At 49.8% G+C, this 20,791-nt stretch overlaps 1 protein-coding gene and 1 long non-coding RNA gene across 3 annotated transcripts in view; both read left to right on the plus strand.

The window, feature by feature from the left end:
- The window catches only part of pmvk (phosphomevalonate kinase), a 6,758-nt gene extending 6,554 nt beyond the window's left edge, over positions 1-204 (plus strand). For both annotated transcript variants that reach the window (XM_067975869.1, XM_067975870.1), the window contains one exon: positions 1-204. This exon is cut by the window's left edge and continues 1,391 nt beyond it. The gene's annotated coding sequence lies outside the window, so the exon portion shown is untranslated.
- An 8,073-nt stretch (positions 205-8,277) lies between these two features.
- LOC137306581 (uncharacterized) lies at positions 8,278-12,627 on the plus strand. The gene is made up of 2 exons (XR_010958911.1): positions 8,278-9,256; positions 9,341-12,627. It is a non-coding gene; the product is annotated as an uncharacterized lncRNA (long non-coding RNA).
- The last annotated feature ends 8,164 nt before the right edge of the window (positions 12,628-20,791 follow it).

Below are 20,791 nucleotides of genomic sequence, written 5' to 3' on the forward strand. Positions count from 1 at the left end.
AGGATAATTGTCGCGGGATCCGGACCAGCAGAAGCTCCGAACCAGTAACCAAAGCTTCGTGGGCTGTGAACGATCACCGAGGCAACATGAAACAAGCAGTACTGAACGTTAGCTCTGACTGAGTGACACCAACACTAACAGAGCTGGAAACACCAGTCACCACCGGTCACTCAAAGCTCACCAGTAAAAACAATTCTGCAGGAACTTGTGCTCTTTTCCCTCTTGACGCTCTGGGATTTGTTTTCATGCCCTCGTTGTTTCGTATGGCTCAGTGGGTAGCTGTCTCGCCTCTGGGTCAGAGGGTTATGGGTTGGAGACCCGCCCCAGTGACTTGAGCACAAAATCTAGACCGATACTCCCAGTGCAGTACCAGGGGAATGCTGCACTGTCAGAGGTGCCGTTTTCGGATGAGACATTAAACCTTGGGAGCGTTTGATGGGACAGTGTAGAGGGAGCTCTACTCTGTATCTAACCCGTGCTGTACCTGCCCTGGGAGTGTTTGATGGGACAGTGTGGAGGGAGCTTTACTCTGTATCTAACCCGTGCTGTACCTGCCCTGGGAGTGTTTGATGGGACAGTGTAGAGGGAGCTTTACTCTGTATCTAACCCGTGCTGTACCTGCCCCGGGAGTGTTTGATGGAACAGTGTAGAGGGAGCTTTACTCTGTATCTAACCCGTGCTGTACCTGCCCTGGGAGTGTTTGATGGGACCCCTGGCCTTGATGAGCATTGACTTGTGTCTGCTGCCCTTTACCATATGGTTCCAGCAGGGGGCACTGAAAGTGCATCGAGCAGGTGCGGTGTGGAGTTCTCCCTGAGCCTGTTCCTATGGATTCGACAGAGAGCTGAGTTATAAACCCACCACCCTGACCTCTGCATAGCCTCGGTGAGACCAGTGAGGAAAAGAACCGACGGGGAAGGGCAGAGTAACTGAAAGAAACAGAAAAGCAAATTAGGAGGAGGTATCTAAACACACAGCCCTCCAGTAGTGGCCCCCCCGCCCCTCCACTTTCCCCCTACTCTCCTGAAGGTGCTGGGGTACACTTTCACAGGCCCTGTCTGCATACTCAATTACCTGCACTAGTGGCCATTGCTCCTGTGTATAGCGAGATGTTTAGTGTCATCAGGGTATTGGAGGGGTGGGGGGTTAATCCCCTTATCGTCCATAATCCATAACCAGCACTTCCGAACAGCATTCCCTGGATAGTGTTCAGGAGTGAGAACCCTACGATTGAGACCATCCCTTCAGCTGCCTCTGCTACTCCCCACCTCCCCCTTGCCCTGATCCCACGTCTCCTGTTTCTCTCCTATCTCCCCCCATGCCCTCTCTGAGCTCATCTTGTCCACAAGACCCACCTCCTGCTCCCTCAACCCTATTCCCACTAAACTGCTGACCACCCAAATTCCCTTCCAGGCTCCCATGTTAGCTGACATTGCAAATGGTTCTCTCTCCTCACATACTGTTTCTGTTTCTCCACCCCCCCCCCTTTCAAAACTGCCATCATAACTCCCTCCTAAAAAGATAACCACCCTCAACTCCAGTGTCCTTAAAAACTACCACCCCTGTTTGATTAACACCCCTGGGAAGTGCCTTGGGATGTTTTACTACGTTAAAGACGCTATATAAATGCAAGTAGTTGTTGTCCCTCTGAACTCTTCACAGTCCCAGCAATCCCACTGCTCCTAGTTCTAGCCCTCAGGCCAGTTTAAAAATTCTCCCACATCCCCACTGACGCTCCATGAATTAAAGCAGAGGAGAGGCTCGAGTGTGCTAAATAATAAGCACTCCGTCGACCTCCACGGCCCTCATTTCCCCTCTGGGCTATGCAGAATTCCCGATTCCAAGTGTAACACTTGGTTTCCAGCCCGAGTCCTAATCACAGCTCATTGCTGCAGCAAATTGCAGCCTTCCTCATCCAGCACGGACCCTGGAGCCTTTCCCAGCTGTGGCTCCAAGCGATGGGGTGTGACCTCCACATCTGCAAAAACTTGAGTGGAAAACAAATTACTTACACAAAAAAAATCCATTTCTTCTGACAGCAACTGTATCGAGGTGTTTGTCAACCCTGTGAGATTTTAATCAGAGATGTTGGCTCCTGTCTAATCCTCCTCTTTCTGTCAACTTGCTGATTGCATTGCTTTGGTCCAAATCATTATTTAATAAAAAAAAATACCCCCTGATTCAAACACTCCCAGGGCAGATACAGCACGGGTTAGATACAGAGTAAAGTTCCCTCTACACCGTCCCATCAAACACTCTCAGGGCAGGTACAGCACGGGTTAGATACAGAGTAAAGCTCCCTCTACACTGTCCCATCAAACACTCTCAGGGCAGGTGCAGCACGGGTTAGATACAGAGTAAAACTCCCTCTACACTGTCCCATCAAACACTCTCAGGGCAGGTTTCTTCCCTTCCCCCCCCCCCCCTTGAAGGTGCACTAGCTGAGGTGTGGCTCGAATGGACACCCCATCTCACATCCGTTAACTCAGCGCAGGCCGGGGATGGAACCTGGGATCTCTCTGTTCGGTCTGGGGCTCAGTGCCCCTGAGTATACAGGAGGGGTGCCAAGTATTCCTGATAATCTAGGTAGCAACCCACTGCCAGACAGTGTAAGGGGAATGGGTGAATGCAGGGTTGGGCTCAGCTGGGGCTCCCTTTCCCCCATACACTGTCCAGGCTCGCACCTGACAAGTGGCTGGTTAAATGGGGTTCCCCAGGCCATGTGTCTCTGGAACCCGTACCCCAGGGTGAGGCAGTGCTGTCAGGAGAGAGGGGCGGGGGGAATGGTAGGTGAGGGTGTGACACGGTTTAACCGCGGGGCTAAACGGGCTCCACCATATCAATTTACACAGTGTGATGGAGGGAAGAAACATTGGCAGCTAAATTTAAGAATGGAACAAAAATTCAAGCAGCTGTGAAAATGTATGATTAGGAGCCGAGATACAGATAGAAACAGTCACGTACGCATAGATAGACACAGTCACGCACACACACACATAGAAACAGTCACATACACACACAGATAGACCCAAGCACGCACGCACACGCACACACACACACAGATAGACACAATCACAGACACACACAGATAGACACAGTCACAGACATACACACAGATAGACACAAACACAGATAGACACAAACACAGACAGATAACGATACACACACAGATAGCCATAGACCGATAGATATATACGCACAGACATGTACACACACACGGACACATACACACAGACATGTACACACACAGAGCTAGGCACACACATACACGGACACATATACACATAGATACTCTCATGCACACTCAGCCAGATACGGAGACAGACATGCTCACACACACACATATATGAAAACACAGACATGCACATATACACACAGACACATATGCGCGCACACGTACACAGACTCACGTGCATACACAGCAGGGCTTTTCCGTCACACACTAGAATGAAAGCTCTTCGACATCTCTATGAGGATCTTGTGAAAACTGCCCCGAGGTGATAATTGGAAGAGACATAACCAGGCTGTTTTGAAACTCTCACTGCTTCCTGCAGGAGGTGACTCACAGAGGTGGCAAAGTGGGGTGTGGGGAGGAACGGGGATTATCTTAAGGAGCAAGTGTCACTGACACTTGTTTTAAATATCAGTCTGTTTCTCAGGAGCTGTCCCCAATGCAAAATCCTTTCAGTTTATTCTTGTCTTTCTGATACTTGTCTCAGAGACTTGATCACAAAATCTAGGCTGGCACTCTCAGTGCAGTACTGAGGGAGTGCTGTACTGTCGAAGGTGCAGTCTTTCAGATGAGACATTAAATCGAGGCCCGGTCTGCCCTCTCAGGTGGATGTAAAAGATCCCATAGTACTATTCCAAAGAAGAGCAGGGGAGTTCTCCCCGGTGTCCTGGCCCGATATTTATCCTTCAACCAACATCACTAAAACAGATGATCTGATCATTATCTCATTGCTGTTTGTGGGAGCTTGCTGTGCACACATTGGTTGCTGAGTTTCCTTCATTACAACAGTGACTACACTTCAAAAGTACTTAATTGGCTGTAAAGTGCTTTGGGACATTCTGAGGTTGTGAAAGGCGTTATATAAATGCAAGTCTTTCCTTCTACTTTCTGTGCTGGTGTTTATGCTCCACACGAACCTCCACCTACTGTAATTGCCTCGTTCTACCTTGCCCCCGGATCCCTCCATTCCCTTCTCCCTCGTGTATATGGTATGGGTTTCACTGTCTGCGGTGCCTTGTTAGTGGGAGCACTGGTGCAGACGCAAGCTCGAACCCCCTTTCCTCTCCCCCCACCCCTCCCCCCAATCCACAGGATAGTGATTGGGGGGAACCCCCACCTCCTAAACCAGGGGTGCTGGAGGCCATTGTGGAACCACTGCCACTGTCCCAGCTGAGAATGGCTCACTCAGCACAGACTGGGAATGGGAGCGGGGCCCCTCCCTGGACCGTGTGACGCAGACATTACCAGCATCGCAGTCAAACATTAGCGTCCCTACTGCTAAAGGGGAGGTTTCCCACTGGATCTCCTGGGATCAAGGAGAGGTTTCCTACTGGATCACCTGGGATCAAGTGGGGGTTTCCCACTGGATCACCTGAGATCAAGGGGAGGTTTCCCACTGGATCACCTGGAACAAGGGGAGGTTTCCCACTGGATCGCCTGGAACAAGGGGAGGTTTCCCACTGGATCACCTGGGATCAAAGGGAGGTTTCCCACTGGATTTCCTGGGAACAAGGGGAGGTTTCCCACTGGATCACCTGGGATCAAGGGGAGGTTTCTCACTGGATTACCTGGCAATAAGGGAAGGATTTTCACCGGATTACCCAGGATCAAGGGGAGGTTTTGCACTGGATTATCTGGGATCAATGGTGTTTCCCACTGGATTACCTGAGATCAAGGGATCTCCCACTGGATTAACATGGGAGCAAGGGGAGGATTTCCACTGGATTACCTGGGATCATTGGGGTTTCCCACCGGATTATCTGGGATCAATGGGGTTTCCTGCTGGATTACTTGGGGCTAATGGGGTTTCCCACTGGATTACTTGGGATCAAGGGGAGGTTTTGCACTGGGTTACCTGGGATGTCTTTAAATCTCATCTTGCCCTGGCAGTGTGAAGATGCTTCTCTTCCCTCCCACACACCGTTACCTCTGGAGTCCCCCAAGGATCTATCCTTGGTCCCCTCCTATTTCTCATCTACACCGCTTTTTGGCGACATCACCCGAAGACACAACGTCAGATGCCACATGTACGCTGACAACACCCAGCTCTACCTCACCACCACCTCTCTCGACCCCTCCACTGCCTCTGATTTGTCACACTGCTTGTCCGACATCCAGTCCTGGATGAGCTGAAATTTCCTCCAGTTCAACGTTGGGAAGAACGAAGCCATTGCCTTCGGTCCCCGCCACAAACTCCGTTCCCTCGCCACCAACTCCATCCCCCTCCCCGGCGACTGAGGCTGAAGCAGACCGTTTTCAACCTTGGCGTCCTATTTGACTCCGAAGTGAGTTTCTGACCCCATATCCTCTCCATCACCAAGACCGCCTACTTCCACCTCTGTAACACCACCCGCCTCCACCCCTACTTCAGCCCGTCTGCTGCTGAAACCCTCATCCGTGCTTTTGTTACCTCCAGACTTGACCATTCCAATGCTCTCCTGGCCGGCGTCCCATCTTCCACCCTCCATCAACTCTATGGAATGGCGAGTGCTCCGACCGACAGAGACACACCCAGCAACCATCAAAGGGCAATGATCAGCCTGCATCAGCTTTGAACCTGGTTCCCGGGGGGTGGAAGGGACAGTTTTTCAAACGCTGCATTCAGTTTATAATTAAACATTAATCAGTCCACGCTCAAAACTCTTCCTGTAATTAACAAAATCCCTCATCGGGGGCTCAACTCTGAGGTTTGGAATGGCAACAGAAAGAGAGAAGGAACATTTATTTAACCAGCGCCTTTCTTGGAACAATCTCCGCATTTCTGAATCACTTTGAGCGCAGTGACTTGCTACGTTAGGCAAACACAGCTGCCATTTTGCGCACAGCATGATCCCATAAGCAGCAATGAGACGAATGACCAGTTAATCTGTTTTTAGAGGTGTTGGTTGAAGGGAGAATATTGGCCTACGATACTGGGAGAACTCCCCTGCTCTTCTTCAAATGGAATTAATTTTGGGCATGTCGTACCCCTCAGAGTGCAGGCAGTCCTCTCACCTCCTCTCCTGCAGGCTCTGACTTTTGGTGGGGTTACGTTCCTTGGGCAGCTGAACCACTGGTCCAGGCAGACGGGGCCTCGGTTTAACGTCTCAACCAAAGGGCAGCATCTCCGACAGTGCTGCAACAACAACTTGCATTTATATAGCGCCTTAAACATATTTAAACGTCCCAAAGCGCTTCACAGGAGCGATTATCATAAGGAGATATTAGGACAGGTCAAAGAGGGAGGTTTTAAGGAGCATCTTAAAGGAGGAGAGAGAGGCGGAGAGGTTTAGGGAGGGAATTCCAGAGCTTAGGGCCCAGGCAGCTGAAGGCACGGCCGCCAATGGTGGGGCGAAGGAAGTGGGGGGATGCGCAAGAGACCAGAATTGGAGGAGCGCAGAGATCCCGGAGGGTTGTAGGGCTAGAGGAGGTTACAGAGATAGGGGGGGGGGGGGGGGGGCGAGGCCATGGAGGGATTTGAACACGAGGATAAGACTTTTAAAATCGAGGCGTTGGTCGATTGGGAGCCAACGTAGGTCAGCGAGCACTGAGCTGATGGGTGAACTGGACTTGGTGTGTGTTAGGATACGGGCGGCAGAGTTCTGGATGAGCTGAAGTTTACGGAGGGCGGACCCCCCTCAGTACAGCACGGCAGTGCCAGCCTCGAATAGGGGCTCAAGTCCTGGAGTGGGGCTCGAGCCCACAACCCGATGTGAGGGGGCGGGAGGGGGAAGTCGCTCCACACAAAACGCTGATCTATCTTTCCTCTTTTAACACCAGCGGCACAATTCCCGCATCTGTTTTAAAACAAATTTTAGATTTCCAGCATTCCAGCAACAGTTTTTTTTCTTTCGAACGTGGCACGGCGAGAGATGAGGCACTGCTCCTTTCCTTCCCCCACCCCGTGTCAGATCGCTGGCAGGCACAGCTCGATGTGATAATTTTAGTCCTGTCTTCTTCTCCGCGCTGTAAATTAATGTTTTAATCACGGCGTGTTCCAATAGAGCAGGGTCAGGGGGGGCAGCAGCTGGGAGAGATCCACACTCAATAATATAAAATGCTAATGAGAGCGCTTCCCAAATGGTGCAAACAGATGCAAAGTATTTATCCTTTCTCATTGGTTTGGTTGTATAATGTACCAGCATCGCTGCTAGTCAGGCAGCTCTGCAAATAAGTAATCGGACTGTAGCTGCATTCAATCATTGTAAAAGCACCTGGCATCTGTTCTGCTTGTGCCCTATTATTGCCTATTAATTTTGGGCATGTCAAACCCTGCCGGGAGGACTGATAGTGCCCGCCCTGTGCTAGGCCGCGGGCAGACCTTGCCTGAAGTCTGGTTCTTATGGTGATGGTTATGTGAACCCCACCCCTATACTTCAGTACCTCACCTGGCCCTGGGTGTGCGAACAAAGGCAGCACCTCCCAAACCCCTGACCTCTACCACCTAGAAGGACAAGGCAGCAGGTACATGGGAACAACACCACCTGCACGTTCCCCTCCAAGTCACACACCATCCCGACTTGGACGTATATCGCCGTTCCTTCATCGTCGCTGGGTCAAAACCCTGGAACACTTTCTCCCTAACAGCGCTGTGGGAGAACCTTTACCACTCGGGACTGCAGCGGTTCAAGAAGAAGGCGGCTCACCACCACCTTCTCAAGGGGCAACTAGGGATGGGCAATAAATGGCGGCCTTGTCAACGACGTCCACATCCCCAGAATGAATTATTTAAAAAATGAGTTTTGCTGAGTACAAACCGCAGCGCCTTTAATTGTTCAATTAGTGAAGTGGTTGAGATCATTTCCTTAATTCACTGCAATTAAAGTGCTGTTGGTCAGTGAATGGGCACTTGGCCCTCAGACACCAGTCTCTTACTGGTGCTGACATGGACAGTGTCCACACCCTGTGCACCAGCAAACCACACAGTCCATTTGCTAAATGCACTCACTCGGTTCACAGTCTTCAAGTTAATTTACTATCCCAAACTATTTTGTTCTGGTGAATTAGCGGTGGGGTGGGGGGAGTGCGGGGTGCGGGAGGGGGGTGGAAGTGCTGTGAATGGATCACGTTCCATCTCAGGAGGGCAGCCTCAGGACTGAGCAGCTCGGTGGTGCCTCCTGACCTCCCAGCTACAAGGAAATGAGGCGCAAACCCAACCAGAAGATTGTGCTCACGTAGTAAAGAAAAAAGGAGTTGCCTTTCACGACGTCTAAAAGCGATTTACAGCCAACGAAGTACTTTTGAAGTGTAGTCGCTGTTGTAATGTAGGGAAAGGCAGCAGCCAATTTGCACACAGCAAGATCCCACAAACAACAATGTGATAATGACCAGACAATCTGTTTTTAGTGATGAGGGATAGATATTGGCCAGGACACTGGGGAGAGCACCCCTGCTCTTCTTCAAGAATAGTTCCGTGGAATCTTTTACGTCCATCTGAGAGGGCAAACGGGGCCTCGGTTTAACATTTCATCCGAAAGACGGCACCTCCAACAGTGCAGTGTTCCCTCAGAGCTGCCTCTCCGACAGTGCAGCACAGCACTGGGACTGTTAGCCTGGATTATGCGGTTAAGTCTCTGGAGTAGGACTTGAACCCATGACCTTCTGACTCTGAGGAGAGAGAGTGCAGTCCACTGAGCCACAGCTGGTACTGTGGTGAGTAGGAAGGTCCCAGCCTCTGTGCATGGTCCATGCTGAGACAGCTGATCAGAGCAGAAAACCGGTTGGGTTGTTACAAATGGTCTTAGCTTCCCTGGGCTGTGAGAACAATCAGCCAGGGTCGCTGCTCCTCAACATCCCTGCAGGGAAGTGTGTGAGTGTTCTGGGCATCGGGTTCAGACTCATTCAGGCTGAAGCTCACATGTTGAGGTACAGGAGGGGACCCGTACCCCAGTGAGAGTCAGCACCTTCAGGAGAGGAGGGGACCTGTACCCCAGTGAGAGTCAGCGCCTTCAGGAGAGGAGGGGACCTGTACCCCAGTGAGAGTCAGCACCTTCAGGAGAGGAGGGTCCCGTACCCCAGTGAGAGTCAGCACCTTCAGGAGAGGAGGTTCCCGTACCCCAGTGAGAGTCAGCACCTTCAGGAGAGGAGGGACCCGTACCCCAGTGAGAGTCAGCACATTCAGGAGAGGAGGGGACCTGTACCCCAGTGAGAGTCAACATCTTCAGGAGAGGAGGATCCCGTACCCCAGTGAGAGTCAGCACCTTCAGGAGAGGAGGGTCCCGTACCCCAGTGAGAGTCAGCACCTTCAGGAGAGGAGGGGACCTGTACCCCAGTGAGAGTCAGCACCTTCAGGAGAGGAGGGTCCCGTACCCCAGTGAGAGTCAGCACCTTCAGGAGAGGAGGGGACCTGTACCCCAGTGAGAGTCAGCACCTTGAGGAGAGGAGGGGACCCGTACCCCAGTGAGAGTCAGCGCCTTCAGGAGAGGAGGGGACCTGTACCCCAGTGAGAGTCAGCACCTTCAGGAGAGGAGGGGACCTGTACCCCAGTGAGAGTCAGCACTTTCAGGAGGGGAGGGGACGCGTACCCCAGTGAGAGTCAGCACCTTCAGGAGAGGAGGGTCCCATACCCCAGTGAGAGTCAGCACCTTCAGGAGAGGAGGGGACCCGTACCCCAGTGAGAGTCAGCACCTCCAGGAGAGGAGGGTCCCGTACCCCAGTGAGAGTCAGCACCTTCAGGAGAGGAGGGGACCTGTACCCCAGTGAGATTCAACATCTTCAGGAGAGGAGGGTCCCGTACCCCAGTGAGAGTCAGCACCTTCAGGTGAGGAGGGGACCCGTACCCTATGAGAGTCAGCACCTTCAGGGCAGAGGGGACCCGTACCCCAGTGAGAGTCAGCACCTTCAGGAGAGGAGGGGACCCGTACCCCAGTGAGAGTCAGCACCTTCAGGGGAGGAGGGGACCCGTACCCCAGTGAGAGTCAGCACCCTCAGGAGAGGAGGGGACCTGTACCCCAGTGAGAGTCAGCGCCTTCAGGAGAGGAGGGGACCTGTACCCCAGTGAGAGTCAGCACCTTCAGGGGGAGAGGGGACCTGTACTCCAGTGAGAGTCAGCACCTTCAGGAGAGGAGGGGACCTGTACCCCAGTGAGAGTCAGCACCTTCAGGAGAGGAGGGGACCCGTACCCCAGTGAGAGTCAGCACCTTCAGGAGAGGAGGGTCCCATACCCCAGTGAGAGTCAGCACCTTCAGGAGAGGAGGGGACCCGTACCCCAGTGAGAGTCAGCACTTCAGGAGAGGAGGGTCCCGTACCCCAGTGAGAGTCAGCACCTTCAGGAGAGGAGGGGACCTGTACCCCAGTGAGAGTCAGCACCTTCAGGAGAGGAGGGTCCCGTACCCCAGTGAGAGTCAGCACCTTCAGGAGAGGAGGGGACCTGTACCCCAGTGAGAGTCAACATCTTCAGGAGAGGAGGGTCCCGTACCCCAGTGAGAGTCAGCACCTTCAGGAGAGGAGGGGACCTGTACCCCAGTGAGAGTCAGCACCTTCAGGAGAGGAGGGGACCCGTACCCCAGTGAGAGTGAGCACCTTCAGGAGAGGAGGGGACCTGTACCCCAGTGAGAGTCAACATCTTCAGGAGAGGAGGGTCCCGTACCCCAGTGAGAGTCAGCACCTTCAGGAGAGGAGGGGACCTGTACCCCAGTGAGAGTCAGCACCTTCAGGAGAGGAGGGGACCTGTACCCCAGTGAGAGTCAGCACCTTCAGGAGAGGAGGGGACCCGTACCCCAGTGAGAGTCAGCACCTTCAGGGCAGAGGGGACCCGTACCCCAGTGAGAGTCAGCACCTTCAGGAGAGGAGGGGACCTGTACCCCAGTGAGAGTCAGCACCTTCAGGAGAGGAGGGGACCCGTACCCCAGTGAGAGTCAGCACCTTCAGGAGAGGAGGGGACCCGTACCCCAGTGAGAGTCAGCACCTTCAGGGGGAGAGGGGACCCGTACCCCAGTGAGAGTCAGCACCTTCAGGGGGAGAGGGGACCTGTACCCCAGTGAGAGTCAGCACCTTGAGGAGAGGAGGGGACCTGTACCCCAGTGAGAGTCAGCACCTTCAGGAGAGGAGGGGACCTGTACCCCAGTGAGAGTCAGCACCCTCAGGAGAGGAGGGGACCTGTACCCCAGTGAGAGTCAGCACCTTCAGGAGAGGAGGGGACCCGTACCCCAGTGAGAGTCAGCACCCTCAGGAGAGGAGGGGACCTGTACCCCAGTGAGAGTCAGCGCCTTCAGGAGAGGAAAGCTATGAAATTGAGAATTTTTAAAAATAACAGACCCATTACTCATTCTCTCATCTCTGAAGATTTCAGTGAATTGAACACAGGGCATGAAATGACATTGAGAGGCTGATATATATGAAATTATAATTAATAACATATAAAAGGCAAAATCCAGATCAATGCATCACTAAACATTCCTGAGCCGCTCTTGCAGGACTGGCGTTTTTGATTAGATTGCTGTTTGACAACTTACTGAGGCCAATCCATTACCTTCCTCACTCCCCACTGTACATTAGCTGCTTTCATCCTCTTACATTAACTGAGTGAGGGCAATCTATCAGGGCCCAGGACGAGAAACAGGATTAGATGGTGATGGAAAGGGAAGGGTTTTTGTGCTTAATCCTTAACCTGGGATGATGTAAGAGTGAACAGCCCTGCACCTTTCAGAGAAATCAACGTTTTGACTGAATATTGCAGGGTTTTGCCGTGGCGGTGTTGGAAGTCGGTTGGTCTTCTTTTCGAACTGCTGCGGCTGTGGGGGTCACTGGGATCATATGTTAACACAGATAGTTCTGTCACATTGTCCGTATTAATGCTTTTGGAGTTCTTGAGAGAGTAATGACGTCTATCCGGGCCAGGGGAAGAGAAACAAATCAAACCACGTTTCATTCCACCCCGGGGCTGTACTGAGTTAGCTGATCTTAGCCGTGGTCTCGTTGGGGACGGGTGGAGGTGAGGGGTGGGGGGAGAGGTGCTAAAATTGGGCTCGATGCCTCTGGACTAGGGAGGAGGATAACTCAGTCAGGGTTTCCACTCCTGGTCTCTATCCAGTGACCCCCCCCCCCTGCCGGAAAGTGCGTGTGGGTGTCGTGCGAGGAGGGAGGGCAACTCAGCTGTGATGCCTCCCACGGTGGACAGTCACTGTCTGGGCCCCCAGGTGAGCTTAACACGCTGCACGAGGGCGGCGTGCTAGTGTGAAGCTTTATCTGAACACACGGAATGTCTCGGAGCAGGGGGTGGGCACAGAGTCAAGTTCCACGTCGGCCAGTCAGGGTCCGACATGAGCAGCATCTCATCGGGAAGAAAACTAAGAGGGGTATTCTGAGGGCAGCCTTTGGGGTCTCCTGTTACAGGGACTACTGGCTGCGTGCCCTCCCTCTACACTACTCGCCCAAGTGATGCAGAGATATTACATTAAAATAAAGTTTTAAAAATACCGACCAAATTAGCTCTCTGAATCATTCACACATTTAGCGGGAATTCACCTCCCAGGGTTGGAACACTTAGCTCATGTGTACAATACTTCAGAGGAAAGGAATAATTTTAAGCAATGACAAGCCCATCCCATTCTCATAGACCAACCCCAGCTATCCACCTTCTCATCTTCTCACCACCTCCCTCAATCCCACCTCCCTCAATCCCACCTCCTTCAATCCCACCTTCCCACCACATCCCTCAATCCCACCTCCCTCAATCCCACCTCCTCACCCTATCCCTCAATCCCACCTCCCTCAATCCCACCTCCCTCAATCCCACCTCCTCACCACCTCCCTCAATCCCACCTCCCTCAATCCCACCTTCTCACTACATCCCTCAATCCCACCTCCCTCAATCCCACCTTCTCACCACCTCCCTCAATCTCACCTCCCTCAATCCCACCTTCTCCCCGTGTCCCTCAATCCCACCTTCTCACCACCTCCCTCAATCCCACCTCCCTCAATCCCACCTTCCCACTACATCCCACCTCCCTCAATCCCACCTCCCTCAATCCCACCTCCTTCAATCCCACCTCCTTCAATCCCACCTTCCCACCACATCCCTCAATCCACCTCCCTCAATCCCACCTCCCTCAATCCCACCTCCTCACCCTATCCCTCAATCCCACCTCCCTCAATCCCACCTCCTCACCATTTCCCTCCATCTCTTCTCTCTGCAGAAATATACTGAATTGTCTTGAACCATTTATACTGCCCGTTCCAAAGACCTTCCCTGGTAACTGATTCCATTCTTACACCCTTTGTCTGAAAATGCTCCTTCCTCACTCCTCACTCCCTCATTTATCATTTGTGTTAACCCGGGGATTCGAACCCCTCACCACGAGGAAGAGTTTGGCTGGATCAATCTCGTTAATCCCCTCCATAATCTTCAAAACTTCAACCACGCCATCTCAGAGTCTCTTTTTGCAATGAAAACAAACCTTTCCTTGAAACTTAACTTCCTGAAACCTGGAATCATGCCGTTTTCCCCTTAAAATTTTGGTGATGTGAAAACATGATCTACATTAGAACAGTCAGTACATTCCAAAAGGAACTCACTGAGATGTCCTGTGAGGTGTTTTGATGGTGTGAGAGGATGATATATAAATGGAATCATGGAATGGTACAACACAGAAGGAGGCCATTCGGCCCATCATGCCTGTGCCGGCTCTTTGAAAGAGCTATCCAATTAGTTCCAGTCCCCGTACCCCTGCAAATTTTTCCCCTTCAAGTATTTATCCAATTCCCTTTTGAAAATTACTCTTGAATCTGCTTCCACCGCCCTTTCAGGCAGCGCATTCCAGATCATCACAACTCACTGAGTAAAAAAATCCTCCTCGTCTCTATTAAATCTCCCCTCCGAGGAGAACAACCCCCAGCTTCTCCAGTCTCTCCACGTAACTGCAAATTGTAATTTCAAGGGTTTCTTTTTTAAGAAACAGAATGCGGCGATTGGAAGAAAACACAAATGATTCTTGTTAGCAGCCCCAGCCAGACACCTCCGAGGGTGCAGGGTGCCACAGCAGCCGGATGCCAACTCACCAGCTTCTCACCTTCTTCCAAGCAGGCTGTCGTTAACGTTCTGCAAGCCCCCGGGTGGGGGGGCGGGGGGGCACCATTAACTGTGAGCCAAGTGGAGGAGACAACCCCTCCCGCCACCCCCCACCAACCAGACCCAAGTTTGCCTCGGATCACCCGGGGGGGTGGGGGGGGGGGTGGAGCGGGGGACTGCACTGAGGAGCTGTCATGTTTGCCGAAATCGAGCTCAGTGAGGCTGCAAGAACTGAAGATCTCTCCACCCGATCTCCACAGGGCAAACTGTTCCTGTGATATTCAGTGTTGCTGCCTGTGGTAGCTCAGGGGAGGGTGCAACTGCAGGTTTTCATTTTAAATTCCTCGAGAGGTTATTTCAGGCGGATTCACTGGAAAGAAAGAACTTACATAGAATTACATCAAATTTACAGCACAGAAACAGGCCATTCGGCCCAACTGGTCAATGCCGGTGTTTATGCTCCACACGAGCCTCCTCCCTCCCCTCTTCATCTCACCCTATCACCATATCCTTCTATTCCTTTCTCCCTCGTGTTTATCCAGCTTCCCATTAAATGCATCTATGCTATTTGCCCCAAACACTCCATGTGGGAGCGAGTTCCACATTCTCACCACTCTCTGGGTAAAGAAGTCTCTCCTGAATTCCCTATTGGATTTATTAGTGACTCTCTTATATTTATAGCCCCTAGTTCTGGTCTCCCCACAAGTGGAAACATCTCTACTCCTATCTTATCAAACCCTTTCATAATCTTAAAGACCTCTATCAGGTCACCCCTCAGTCTTCTCTTTTCGAGAGAAAAGAGCCCCAGCCTGTTGAATCTTTCCTGATAGTTATAACCTCTCAGTTCTGGTATCATTAAAGTATTTTTTTTTTGCACCTTCTCCAGTACCTCCATATCCTTTTTATAATAGGAACATAGGAACAGGAGTAGGCCATTCAGCCCCTCATGCCTGCTCCGCCATTTGATAAGATCATGGCTGATCTGTGATCTAACTCCATATACCTGCCTTTGACCCATATCCCTTAATACCTTTGGTTGCCAAAAAGCTATCTATCTCATTTAAATTTAGCAATTGAGCCAGTATCAATTGCCGTTTGCGGAAGAGAGTTCCAAACTTCTACCACCCTTTGTGTGTAGAAATGTTTTCTAATCTCACTCCTGAAAGGTCTGGCTTTAATTTTCAGACTGTGCCCCCTACTCCTAGAATCCCCAACCAGCGGAAATAGTTTCTCTCTATCCACCCTATCCGTTCCCCTTAATATCTTATAAACTTCGATCAGATCACCCCATAACCTTTGAAACTCCAGAGAATACAACCCCAATTTGTGTAATCTCTCCTCGTAACTTAACCCTTGAAGTCTGGGTATCATTCAAGTAAACCTACGCTGCACTCCCTCCAAGGCCTACATGTCCTTCCGAAGGTGCGGTGCCCAGAACTGCTCACAGTACTCCAGGTGTGGTCTAACCAGGATTTTGTATAGCTGCAGCTTAACTTCTGCCCCCTTGTACTCTAGTCCTCTAGATATAAAGGCCAGCATTCCATTAGCCTTATTGATTATTTTCTGCACTTGTTCATGACACTTCAATGATCTATGTACCTGAACCCCTCAGTCCCTTTGGACATCCACAGTTTTTAACTTTTTACCATTTAGAAAGTACCCTGTTCTATCCTTTTTTGATCCAAAGTGGATGACCTCACATTTGTCTACATTGAATTCCATTTGCCACAATTTTGCCCATTCACCTAATCTATCAATATCGCTTTGTAATTTTATGTTTTCATCTACACTGCTTATAATGCCACCAATCTTTGTGTCATCGGCAAACTTAGATATGAGACTTTCTATGCCTTCATCTAAGTCGTGAATAAATATTGTGAATAATTGAGGCCCCAAGACAGATCCCTGCGGGACTCCACTAGTCACATCCTGCCAATGTGAGTACCTACCCATTATCCCTACTCTCTGTTGCCTTTCGCTCAACCAACTTCCTAACCAAGTCCGTACTTTTCCCTCGATTCCATGGGCTTCTAACTTAGCTAACAGTCTCTTATGTGGGACCTTTTCAAATGCCTTCTGGAAGTCCATATAAATAACATCCATTGACATTCCCCTGTCTACTACTTTAGTCACCTCTTCAAAAAATTCAATCAGGTTTGTCAGGCACGACCTACCTTTCACAAATCCATGCTGGCTCTTCCTGATTAACTGAAAATTCTCGAGGTGTTCAGTCACCCTATCCTTAATTATAGACTCCAGCAATTTCCCCACAACCAATGTTAGGCTAACTGGTCTATAATTCCCTGGTTTCCCTCTCTCTCCTTTCTTAAAAAGCAGAGTGACGTGCAATTTTCCAATCTAGAGGGACAATTCCTGAATCTAGAGAACTTTGAAAGATTATAGTTAGGGCATCTGCAATCTGCTCACCTACTTCCTTTAAAACCCTGGGATAGAAACCATCTGGTCCTGGGGATTTGTCACTCTTTAGTGCTATTATTTTCTTCATTACTGTTGCTTTACTTATGTTAATTTTATCGAGTCCCTGTCCCCGATTCAATATTAGTTTTCTTGGGATTTCCGGCATGCTATCCTCTTTTTCGACTGTAAATACTGATGCAAAGTAATTATTCAACATGTCTGCCATTTCCCCATTGTCAATGACAATATCCCCACTTTCAGTTTTTAAGGGGCCAACACTGCTCCTGACCACCCTCTTTTTCCTAATATAACTATAAAAGTTCTTCGTATTGGTTTTGATATCCCTTGCGAGTTTCTTTTCATACTCTCTTTTTGTAGCTCTTACTATCTGTTTTGTGACCCTTTGTTGATCTTTGTATCTTTCCCATTCGCCAGGATCTGTGCTATTTTTTGCCTTTTTGTATGCCCTTTCCTTATGTCTTATACTGTCCCATACCTCTTTAGTTGTCCATGGCTTTTTTTTTGGCAAGTGGAGTTCTTGCCCCTCAGGGGTATAAACCAGTTCTGTATCTCGTTAAATATTTCTTTAAACATTTCCCACTGATTATCAGTCGTTTTACCCATTAACAGATTTGCCCAGTTTACTGTGGACAATCTCTGTCTCATCCCATTGAAGTCGGCCTTACCCAAGCCTAGAATCTTAGCAGCTGACTCACTTTTTTCCCTTTCAAACACTACATTGAACTCGATCATGTTATGATCGCTATTGGATAGATGTTCACGCACAGTTAAGCCGTTAACTAAATCTGGTTGATTACTCATTACTAAATCTAGTATGGCTTGCCCCCTTGTTGTAGAAAACTATCCCGGACACACTCAAGAAAGTCACTACCTTTCTGACAGTTGCTAGTCTGCTTTCCCCAATCTATGTGAAGGTTAAAGTCCCCCATTAAGACCACTATGCCTTTCTTACACGCTTGTCTAATCTCTGCATTTATACAATCTAGCACTTCAGGGCTGCTGCCAGGGGTCCTATACACAACTCCCACTACAGTCTTAGATCCTTTCCTATTTCTCAATTCAACCCATAAGGTCTCTGTTGGCTGCTTACCTCTCGTTATATCCTCCTTTATCATTGAATTGATTTCATCTCTAATCACTAAGGCTACTCCTCCCCCTCTTCCATTTTCCCTATCTCTCCTGTCGACCTTATAACCCGGTATATTTAGTTCCCAATCCTGACCATCCTGCAGCCATGTCTCAGTAATAGCTATCATGTCATACCCTCCAATTTGAATTTGAACCTGCAGTTCATTTAATTTATTCCTTATACTCTGTGCATTCGTATATAGAACTTTTAATTGGGCCACACACCCTAGTCTGACCTTCAGCTTTGATGCTGGGATAATCGCCTTACGCCTTCTAGTTTTCACTTTATCTGTAGTGTCTAAAGTACACTTTCTTTCCACTGCTCTATGCTTTTCCCTTTCACTTGTTCTTGAACAACTGTTTGTACTATTTGTATTGTAAATTTCCCCTGGGTCCTCCCCTCTCTTGCTGCTCTCAACTTTACTCCCTTCTGACTCCCTGCTAAGGTTCCCATCCCCCTGCCACTTTAGTTTAAACCTTCCCCAACAGCACTAGCAAACACCCCCGCGAGGACATTGGTCCCGGTCCTGCTCGGGTGTAACCCGTCCCGCTTGTACAGGTCCCACCTTCCCCAGAACCGGTCCCAATGTCCCAATGGAGTTCAGAACTGTTCACAGCACTCCAAGTGTGGTCTGACCAAGGTTCTACACAAGTTTAACATAACTTCTCTGTTTTTCAATCATACCCCTCTAGAAATGAACCCCAGTGCTTGGTTTGCTTTTTATATGGCCTTATTAACCTGCGTTGCTACTTTTAATGATTTGTGTATCTGTACCCCCAGATCCCTTTGCTCCTCTGCCCCATTTAGACTCTTATTATCTTATATTCTTCCTACCAAAATGTAATACCTCACACTTATCCATATTGAAATTCACTTGCCAATTACACACCCATTCTGCAAGTTTATTAATGTCTCCCCCCAATTTGGTGAAGTCCGCAAATTTTGAAATTGTACTTCCGATTCCCGAGTCCAAATCGTTTATGTAAATGGTGAACCACAGTGGCCCCAGCACCGATCCTTGTGGAACACCACTTCCCACCCATTACAAGTCTGAGTAACTACCTTTAACCCCCTACTCTCTGTTTTCTGTTTTGTAGCCAGCTTGCTATTGGCCCCTACTTGCATTTATATAGTGCCTTTCACGCCCTCAGGACGTCCCAAAGCACTTTACAACCGCTGAAGTACTTTTTTGAAGTGTAGTCACTGTTGTAGGAAACGCGGCAGCCAATTTGCGCACAGCAAGCTCCCACAAACAATAACATGATAATGACCAGATAATCTGTTTTTTAGCAATGTTGTTTGAGGGATAAATGTTGGCCCAGGAAACCGGGAAGAACTCTCCTGCTCTTCTTCAGATAGCTGCATGGGATCTTTCACGTCCACCTAAGAGGGCAGACGGAGCCTTGGTTTAACATCTCATCCCAAAATCGGCACCTCCAACTGTGCAGCGCTCCCTCAGTACTGGCACTGGGAGTGTCGGACTGGATATTGTGCTCAAGTCTCTGGAGTGGGACTCGAACCCACCTCTGAGAGTGCTACCCACTGAGCCACGGCTGACACTTAAGTGCAAAGTGGAAGTGTGAACACTGCCATAAAGTAGGAGCGGGCAACCTGCAGCGCCCCCCGACCCCGGCCCCGCTCCGCCATTTGATAAGATCATGGCTGATCTGTGATCTAACTCCATATACCTGCCTTTGGCTCATATCCCTTAATCCCAGGATGCCCAGCCCTATTTATGCTTGGCTTTCTGATTTGCTGGTTTGTCCTGTTTCAGTTTTGTGAGTCTGGAGGTTTGGGAACGGCCTGTTGGTGGAAAAATCCTAAATCAGAGCACCAAGGTCCGTTGGTAACAGCAGCATGAAATAGGTGCAGATTAATGGGAACGTGGATTAAATTTTATCAGCCTCAATGCCCCAAATGAAGGGTTTTGATAGAGTAGGGTAGGGAGAAACTCTTTCCACTGGCAGGAGGGACGATAACCAGAGAGTACAGATTTACAATAATTGGCAAAAGAACAAGGGGGGAGATGGGGAGAAATTAACGTAGCGAGTTGTTATGATCTGGAACGCGCTGCCTGAAAGGGCAGTGGAAGCAGATTCAACAATAACTTTCAAAAGGGAATTGGATAAATACTTGAAAAGTAACACATTGGCAGGGCTATGGGGAAAGAGCAGGGAAAGTGGGACTGATTGGATAGCTCTTTCAAAGAGCCGGCACAGGCACGATGGGCCGATTGGCCTCCTTCTGTGTTGTATGATTCAACAGGTTAGGGAGAGGCGAAATCAGCCAGAGTTTCCAGCTCCAAATCACTGTCCAGTGCTTCCCCCCTCCGCTAGAGCGTGCAGTGTATACAGACGTAACGTGAGGACCGGATGAGGTCCCCTGCAGTCGAACAGCCAGTTGATCTGTCTGGACTCACACGTGTGGCCACTTGGTACGGGGTTGGGGGGTGCTGTGGCAGGATGTGAAACCCGGACCCCAGTGACTTGGGGAGTGAAAGCGAATAAAACCTCTCTGCAAATTGTAAATCATTTGAGGACAGACAAATGAGAAACTACTGACCTTCAGTACACTCTCGTATAGCAAACCAACATCCGGATCAATAAACTTTTTTCCCATCTGATATCCACAATCCGATATTAGAAACTCAAGATTAAAATCACTACTGTGTCCATACCCACTGTGATAGTCCCATGATGAGCATTATCCAGTGTGAATTAATGGAAGGCCATGTATTATTAATCCGCCTCATTCTCCAAGCCCATCTTCAGCCATTAACGCTCTGTGTTAACGATTCCCTGAAACATTGGAGACAAGTCTGAGAATTGATGGCCTCTCTTGCCGGTCCAAGTCTCCCTAATCAGGGTCAAATTTAATTCTTTTTCTTGTAACTCAATCCCGAATGTTTGCTGTTTAAAAGGCTGTGTCAGGTTGGCTGTCAGTCTGAGACTCGACACCAAAAGAGATTCTTTTACTTTCTATATATTTTGGGTGGTTTTTTTGT

The sequence above is a fragment of the Heptranchias perlo genome, chromosome 44, assembly GCF_035084215.1.
Source record: "Heptranchias perlo isolate sHepPer1 chromosome 44, sHepPer1.hap1, whole genome shotgun sequence".
NCBI lineage: Eukaryota > Metazoa > Chordata > Chondrichthyes > Hexanchiformes > Hexanchidae > Heptranchias > Heptranchias perlo.